Source organism: Numida meleagris, chromosome 19, assembly GCF_002078875.1.
Source record: "Numida meleagris isolate 19003 breed g44 Domestic line chromosome 19, NumMel1.0, whole genome shotgun sequence".
Lineage (NCBI taxonomy): Eukaryota > Metazoa > Chordata > Aves > Galliformes > Numididae > Numida > Numida meleagris.
Genome location: NC_034427.1, coordinates 4,059,653 through 4,068,778, shown reverse-complemented (window position 1 = coordinate 4,068,778; position 9,126 = coordinate 4,059,653). Strand labels below are relative to the sequence as shown.

General features: G+C 41.1%; 1 long non-coding RNA gene across 14 annotated transcripts in view; it reads right to left on the bottom strand.

Annotated features, from left to right (window-relative positions):
- Positions 7 to 9,126, bottom strand: part of LOC110408423 — a 317,152-nt gene continuing 308,032 nt past the window's right edge. For 12 of the 14 annotated variants that reach the window (XR_002444331.1, XR_002444334.1, XR_002444336.1 and 9 more), the window contains 5 exons: positions 7,913 to 7,982; positions 6,730 to 6,896; positions 6,130 to 6,215; positions 3,465 to 3,590; positions 7 to 1,071 (listed from right to left, as the gene is read on the bottom strand). This is a non-coding gene — a long non-coding RNA (uncharacterized LOC110408423). The remainder of the gene's footprint in view (positions 1,072 to 3,464; positions 3,591 to 6,129; positions 6,216 to 6,729; positions 6,897 to 7,912; positions 7,983 to 9,126) is intronic. The other 2 variants (XR_002444326.1, XR_002444335.1) reach the window with 2 other exon arrangements.

Genomic DNA, 9,126 nt, shown 5'->3' with positions numbered 1-9,126 from the left:
ACATTTGCCTTAAAATTGTGCAACCTGTAGTACAGAAGAAGGAAACTGTCACAGATTTATTTTTCACTTCTGCTGCTCCTTGCATATTGTGGGAGATAGGAAATTTGGCAAGGAGTTGGCATTTATTAGCACATATAAATTCACCAGGAATGTTTGGTCTTGCTGTTAAAGCTCAGATCTAGAACACAGAAATATGTCAGAAGCTGAGCTGAGCTTTTAAAAGCAAGCTTAAAAACCATGCATTTCTGCTGAAAGAGCTTCACAAGTTATCAGCTGCACACAACAAGTTGAGAAATCAGAAACTGAACGTATCCTGAAATATTCTTTTCAAAAACGTATTTCATTATTTCTAAGATTTGGAAAGACTGACTCAAGATTTCTAAATACTTGGATTGGAAATGCTGCTGCTAACTGGCCATCATTGTTTCACACGGCATCATCCAGATCCAGGGGCAGGTTTCAGTTCCCTCATTAAATTTCAAAGAGTTGATTTATTGAAATAACTTGCAGAGTCATACTTCAGTAACTGAGATCCAATAGCAGATGTTGGCACTCAGCCTCCTGCCCATACATTCTGTGTAAGTATCACTGCAGGCACTGAAAGGCCAAGCACCCCAGGGCACTGCATTAGCTTTTGGAGGATGCAGGTATGAGATTTTGCTATAAACCATCCCCTGTGACCCTGCTTGCTGCAGATGGGCCCAGGCCCTTGGGAGAATTGGGTGCTGGGGATCTGGACCTTGGCTTCTTCTCCTTCAACTGTGCAACTGTGAAATTGTTAAGTTGCACAGCGCTATCCTGCAAACCACCAGGACACGTAATGAGTGCAGCAGAGCACCAGTCAGTACATCACACTGGGCAAGGTGGCACAAACTCACCTTCGGAAAGCCTGGAGCTGAATGGGGGCAGAGACATTGGCTCAGGAGCTTGGACCAAAGCGATGAAGCAAAGCAGAGATGTGCGTGGTGGGCTCTCGGCGGGGCTGCGTGCTCACTGCACTGCACGGCGCCTGGGTCTGTCCCTGCTGCATGCCACTGCGTGCTGACGGAGCGGCACTGCGGTAACGTCACGCTGCAGAGAACAAAATTGCAAGAGATGTTGAAAATGTGTCAGTTGTTTCAGTTTTCAAAAAGGTATTCAGAAATATTAAAGTTCGCCATTTTTTCTTTCCTTAACCAGGTGTGGAAAACCAAAGAGAGATGTGGATAGAAGAAAGTGCCCAGCTCGGAACTGCTTCTTCATTTCTGTTTGTTTTGCTTCACTCCTCTTTCCAATGTTTAGGATGGGGACAACTTATTTTGGAGTCGGTATCAACTTTCTTGTTCATGTCAGTTTACTTTGGATCAGATTCCTAAATTCACATAGGCAAACTCAAACACCAATTTAAATCCACACACAACTGACCCCATGCTATTAAAGCAAAAAATCCTCCTCTCAGCTTGAGGAGAACCTGCTGTCGACAAACTCCTTCCCCTCTGAACCATAACCTTTGACTCGTCCTCTGGGGGAGAAGGGAGAAATGCAATCAGGTGCAGAATGCCAATGCATCCCTCTGGGGTGATGGACTTCCCATTTCCAAGCAACCATTCAAAGCGCCATATGGAATTTCATGTTTATATGAAGCAACGAGAAATAGGAAAACCCAACAGCGAACACACGCCGTGTGTTACATCTGCCTGCAAGCACGGGGCAGTATCTGAGCCTCCTGCACTAGAACGAGCTATGGGATGCTCAGCACGCCTGGGTGCTCGCACACTTTATTATTATTATTTTAACTAAGAAACGAGCTGCTCGGTCCATTTAAGGAGGGCATGGCTTTGAGACAGATTTGAAAATAGTCTGAAAAATATGAGCGCCGGGCAATGGAACATTTCCGAGACTGTATGAAATATTAAGGAACCGAATGGAAAACATTTATTTTCCACCAAATATTCCAGGGCAAACTTGGGTTTCTCGAGCTTATCTCCACATCCACATTACAACTGAAGAGTAACTGCATTTTCCTCAATATTTTTCTGCAGATATAAAAAGTTCAAGTCCCCTCACTTCTATACCAAAAAGTTTTCCCCAACTTGGGGGCTGCCCAGCAGCCAAGAAGCCAGCACACGTGCCAGACACTGCTGGGCTACGTGGAACCACTGCAGCCCAGGGACCCCTGGAAATGAAGACGAAATGAAGCTGTGTTGTGTGCGGCACACTGATAAGATTTTGCCCCCATTTCAGCATGACCCAATAGCTTGAAATTGCTCCATTTCTCAGCCAGCCAAGAGCAAATGGGTGGTAGATGTGATATGGCTTTCACAGGAAATCACTCGTGATTGATTTAGCTTCTCCTCCTCCGTGGTGTATGGGCTCAGCCTATGGCACGGGCATATAAATTATATATAGGACGCCTTCCATGGTTCTGTGCAATGTACGAGTTGTCACCCCATCAGGGGAGAAGCTTTTATGAAGTAATATGTCCAAGTGTATATGGAATAGAAATGGCCACTTTCGGTTGCTCAACAAAAATAAAGTCTCGTTTCAAAATAATAACTCTGAATTAGAATAAAGCAGAACCAAGTAATTTTGATGAGTTTTTAGTTAAACAAACAAACAGAAAATGCTGCTGGCTGTAAAAAGAACAAGTGCACTTTTTAGAGTTTTTGTTTGTTTTTAGAAAGCTAATACGGGCTGTGAAATTCAAAAAAGTTTTCATTAGCAAGATTTCAACAGTTTGAGTTCTGCTTTTGCCTTTTTGAAAGAAGAAGATCCAAAGATGTTTCATTTTCATTTTAATGTGTTTACAGAAGAAAATATCTACTAGCACTGTTACATTGTTATGTCTGGGGGATGAGTAACAAGATATTGGAGAATTATTCATAAGAATCATTTGTGTGATTTATACACACTTTCTTCTGATTGGAACAAGGACCTCATTTTGCAGTACTCTCAGTTTCTACCCACAGGCAGAAGTAGCACGGAGGAGAACACTCACTTGAACCTAGATTAAAGACAACAGAGATTAAAATCACTGAATATAGCTTCAAGACTCAGGGTAGTTTTGGCTCAGGTTTGTGCAGCACATGACAGTTGGGTCCTGGCTCCAGACTGCCTTTCCCAAGTGGCACAGTGCTGACAGCCACACGGAGAAATACAGAGGGGAGGGAGGAAGGGGGTCCCCTGGCCAGGCTGAGCACGCCTGGGAACACAGCTGTGACAGAAGAGGAATGCTGTGAGAAGAAAAGGGAGGGATGCATTCTGCAAGCCTACGCTCAGTACGCGCATTATCTTGCAGGTAGGTTAGGTTTTCAAGCAGGTCATCTGGACAAACATGCGAGATGAGATTTTTAGACTCATCTGTGCATCACAGTTTTTAAGACACCCACAGTCCATCTAGCTCTGAGTATCACGTCTCAAAGTTATTTTTTCACCTTTAAGCTCAAAACTTCAAAACCCAAGCGGGCATATGTTTTTCTGCTTACCCAGGCAGCTCCCACTGAAGACAATGGAGATTTTTTCCCCCGGCCAGGCTAGGGTTTCAGGACTCGGTCCTATTTTAGTACATTAATGTTCCTCCAGTTCTGAAATCTGCTTTGCTTGCCTGATTGCTGTAAGGTAAACAGAACATAACTGCTGACTGCAGAAACCCTGAAGAAAGTTACCAGCCCAACAAATATCTGATATTTAATACTCATTAGCAAGATTCCACTGTTCATACTAGTTTAGAGGAAACAGGAAGAAAAAATTATATGTTTCAACCATAATACATGACTACCCGATGCAATACACAGCAAAAAGGCCACCCTTGTAAACCACTTTCAGAAATCCCCACCAGTCCCACAGGACCCCAACCAACCTGCCCCAAGCTTCCCCAGCCAAAGCCATGCATTGAGCAAAGCCCACCTGCCATCAATCTAAAGGCAGTTTTTGCTGAAAGCTTGTAACGTCGGGGTAGGGGATGACATATGGGGATGTACCCCTTGCCCAGTGCAGGCATTTTTTATCGGCTTCAGCCTTCAGCTCATGGCAGCCAATACGCCAGGTGACAGCCGGGCAGCGAGCAGCCAGGGCTGGAGAATGGAGGAGGGAGCTGGACGTAATTAACTGGACAATTGAATGGGTTCTGCCTCTCTGATTTCAATTAACCTCTGAACTTCGCAGTGACAAGATCTCATGGTTACCAACTAACTTCAGCGAAAAGCAGACGTTCTAACTGGTTAATCCAGCACTAAGAAACCATATAGTCGAGATTTGATTATCTTCTGTCAGATCTCTTAATGCTCACCAAAAGAAAAGTGAATAACATTCACTTCTTTAACACTGTTATTGCATTGGAATTGAGGTCTGATTACTGTATGGGAGTAGGGGGCTGATTCTGTTCCCATTTGTAATCAAATGCGGAATTCATTAATAGGAGGAAAATGAAGTCAGAAGATCCTGCAAAAATACATTAATTACATTAAGAACATGCATTCACAGCCTGCAAAACAGATTAGTGTGCACCAACAGATAATAAGAAAGCCAGATAAGCACAGAGCTAACATCAGAGAATAAATAAATCTAGCTATGGTAAGAATAGATTTTACCATGATTCACCCACGTTTTTAGAGAGAACTTTTTAGTCTTAAAAGCAGAAGCATTTCAGAGATTCGGTACAAAAGGTTCTCTTAAAATCCTCTATGAATTACAAAGATTTCTAGCTTAAAATTTGACATGAAATTGGATCAAAGAATACAATTTTCATACTGAAAGCATCTTTCAAATCTGTCCATTTTTTTCATTCAGAACCTGGAGAGAGAATTGATTTTCTTGGCCTTTGCTTTCAACACAACTCTGGCACTTAAGACGTTGACCATCTCTAGTTAGTGGGCACAGATTTAATTCTGCTATCATTTATAGGGCTAAGATGGCTAAAGATGATATGATAAACAATTATCACTCTGCCTATTGGCTTAAATGAATTTGTCCCTAATCTTCAAGCAGCTATAAATGAGAGCCAAATCAGAATTTATGATAGCAGACTGCTCATTTTCATGTAGATGGAGTTAAAGCAGCAGGTATGAGACATGTTGAGAGGTACTGAAGCAAAACTAAAAGCTACTGAGCTCAAAAGATTATAAATATCAGAAAACTTGACCAAGATCACAACATTTAAAACACATGCAGTAACCCATAAACAATTGCAAGACAATTTCAAGACAAAAACACAGTTGATGACAATGATCATAAACCTCTCAAAAAATGCATCAATGAAAATCTCAGGTTTAAAAACAAAAACTGCAAAGAAAGATTACAGGACTTCATTGTGTATTTTTTCATACTTTAAATAGTATGATAATTTGTAAAATTAATCACAAGCCTGAAAATCTTTTAGTCGCAACAGTAAATATTTCTATTGAGTAAGGTCTTCTAATGTAAATGTCACAATCTAACCTGACATTATCAAGCTTTTTTTTTCATGTAACAGATATTTAAAGCATAAATAAAAACCAAAATCAAAGCTTCTTTAAAGCACACTAACCAACATCTTGATATTTAAGACATTTCAATGGATAGATTTATGAAAATCCTTTTTCCATCTTCCATTGGAAGATGCCTATGTTGTGGTGGTAATGCCCTTCAATTTCTTGCACATTGGTAGACCTATCTAATAAAGTCTAATGTCCCAATGATAGAAGCATCTGTCTTTTCTCCCCTAATCAATAACGTTCAGCAAAAGTCCCTTCTTCCAGCAGCAGCATAAATTATTAGATATATGCAAATAGACTTGCTAATGTTAATTGCCAGGGCTGATTGGTGATTAATTTTTTGATTATGATCAATCATTCTTCAGGAATCCTAATAAGACACTCAAGGCAATCTGCAATTTGACAATAATTAGGGATCCCAATCCGTAACACGTCCACAGCCAACCACAAAACATCTCCATGACTGAGCGTGTTGCAGGAGCAAGCTTCCCCACTTTGAAGAACAGAGAAGGGAATGACCAAAGCCTCTGAAGCCTGCTGGGACCGTGTCCTCATGTGTAACAAGGAGAGGCTTTCTGCCATATTACAGGAGCGCTCATGGCATGTTCTGCTAGACTTGACCATCCCAAATGCTGCACGCCCCTCGTGCCATAGGAAATGAAATGGGGGTTTCACTTACGTTGCAATGATGTAGAAACATTGCTTCAGCTCTCAGCCATCTGATGGACAGCCCTTCCAGCATCTAATGGGGGAGAGTTGCCAGACCTGCACGGGACAACGTGAACGGCAAGATGAAATTAGAATTTCAGGTAATACACATTTAAAAAGAGCTATCCAGGAGCCTCATGCAATGCCTTTTGTCTAATGCAGACCAGGCAATAACATTAGATTTCTAGCAATAGAATCACTTTCCCGTGCCTGTATATTTTAGGGCAAAAGTTCAGACACTGTCGTAAATACATCAGCTCAAAATGTAACACTATTTATAATATTTTCTTAAAAAATGAATTCTCTTGCAAACACAAATATCTTCACAGAGCGCTTTAAATCCAAACGCTAACTATTGCTGTGCATGAACCAGAAGCACAAGCAGCAAGTGCTGGACACAAAGTTCACAAAAAAAAAACCCTTACTGAAGCTGCAGCTGCTTAAACACCACTGGTTTGTGCCAGGTGCAATGTCTGCACTCTCTGCGTGCACATTCCAGTGCAAGCGCTGCACAGCGCAGACACATCCAAAACAGACACCATTGCCACTCTAAGAGCTGAACAGCCCTTACCTGCCGTCACAAATGAGTGATATGCAGAAAGCAAGGAGCACTGAAGGAAGCACACAAAGAGGCCCTGCATCTCAGGTCAGGTCTGTCATGTTCTGCTAATGCCCAAGCTTTTGAAATTCCTGTCTTCACGGCTTAACCCTGCTTCACACAAAATCTTCCTTTTTTACCTGTCAAGAATGGTGTAAAGGAGCTGGAATGTAAATGAAAAAAATCCCTGAGGTCTAAAATTCATCCCGTGCTGCCAAATGTACCATCTTCTTATCATGAGTTCCAAGCTATTTGCTCTTCCATTTGAAGAGCGTGCAGTAAGAAGGTGGCTCAGCTTCTGTTTTCACAGAAAGGACAGAGCCGCCCTGGCCCCTACTTTATGTTATATCTTCCAAAGAGAAGTTAGATCTCCACTGAGTGCTATTTTGCCCAGGCAGTACCTCCTTCCAGAACATGTCATCGTTTCCACAAGAAACTGAAACATGCTTTTCAGAAAGGGTCCACCTCTAAGGGAAGGCTTTTACACAAATGGGAAAACATTTCATTTGTCTCAGAACAGTTTCAAATTAAAAATAATAAAAAAACCCTAAATGAATGCACGCTTTCTATTTCCTTTTCCATATCATAAGCAAGAAATTCTTAAAAACCACAAACACACACGTGATGCTTTTAACTGTACGACGCGTTTTTTAAAGCCTCGGTCCATTGTCTGTTTAATCTCATTATTTCTAAGCTGGTTTCAAGAACTTTAAACATTTACAGAGGGAATTTAGTGGCCAGAGCAAGCACGGAATGTCACCAACAGTAAGCACAAGTATGTACCAAATGCTGTCACTTCAGATAGAGCTGGCTCAATCCTTTCCTAGATGCCCCAGCTCAACAACAGCTCATCTATTGTCAAAGAGCGATGCTGTTGTAAAACCGCCGTCTTTGAAAAACAAATTAGGTTCCTGCTTTTTAAGTTAACATGTCATTATTTTTAAAACAAATGCTGCATATTTTCTTGAAGCAACTAATTTAACAACTGTTTAAGTTATCTGTGCAGCTGAGATTCCTCGCTGCTCCCTTTATAAATCTAGCTCAGGAAAACTGAAATGCTAACACATTTCTTGGATTGGGTCTGTCATTCCTCTCTAGCTCCTCGCACTTTTACAATTCACAAGGTCATGAGTACAAAATGTGCTTGTTAACTTACACAAGAATAAAGCTGTCAGATGGGCTGAAGACTCCTTGCGTACCAGTTTAGTGAAATATGATTATCCAAGCTGTAAAATGGATAAACCTATTAAATTAATAAATCTGCTGCCCCGTAGTCTACCACTGATGTCACTGCCTTACCTACAAGGCACCCCTTCTTAAATTAATACTTGATAAAGGAATAAATCTCTTAAAGACATACACTAAAGCTTTGCATGGAAGAGTTATCTTTTGTGTTACAAACTGTAAGTATTTTTTATTGCAACGGAGGTGAGAGAAAATGAATTCCAGAAAAAAGAAATCTTAGAAAAATATTATTGCCCCGCCAACACTGTACACAACTAATCACCTCCCTGTTTCTTTATTATTATTATTCTAATGTGTGAGTGGATTTTAGTGCCCAGGAAAGCGAGGGATAATTAGCAGGGTGGTGGATAAAGTGATAGGGCACTGCCTTATCACAGACAGATTGGGTCAGCTACATATGGGCAAATGAAATCATGATTCTGTTCTTTCAGCTGCTTTGATTTATTACTCTGAAGGTCCAGTGATGAAGTTTCCCATCAGGGGAGACAGAAGGACAAGGAGTTTCAAAGCACTCTTCCTTCAGGACTTCTTAGAAATCCTTTTGCATATTGTTTGCTAGAGTACAAAATCACTGTTCCTTATTATTATTAATAACCATCTACTGCACAGACACCCTCACAGAAACCAGAAATGCACCCTGCCAGGCATCAACTAAATAAATAGCAAAGACAAAATTCTCTGCCCCTCAAATATTAAAAAAATCAAGAAGTGCAAGGGAAATAAGCAGCGACGTGAAATCAGTTGCTTTAGGATCACATGGCAAAAGACCAGCAAAAATATGGAAAACAGACTCCCCCGATCCCAAGCAGCGCCCACAGATTATGCTCTGATAATGTTAAAAATGAGATAAAAATAAAATCCCAGCTCATCCAAAGGCATCCAACAATGTGCTCAGAGCTCAGCAGTGAATTTGTAAAAGGAAACAGGAAATGAAAACTAAAGAGAGTTGACATGATTACGGGGTGTTAATAAGAAAAGACATAAGCCAGGGGCCTTGATGTACAACTAGACAACAAGAGGTTATGTTTGGAGTCAGGGCTATGCTAATTTGCAAACTTGGGTCCATTTCATTAAGTGAGCTGAGAGACAGGCTGTCTCAGTCCAGCAGAGAGGGATCTCATTATC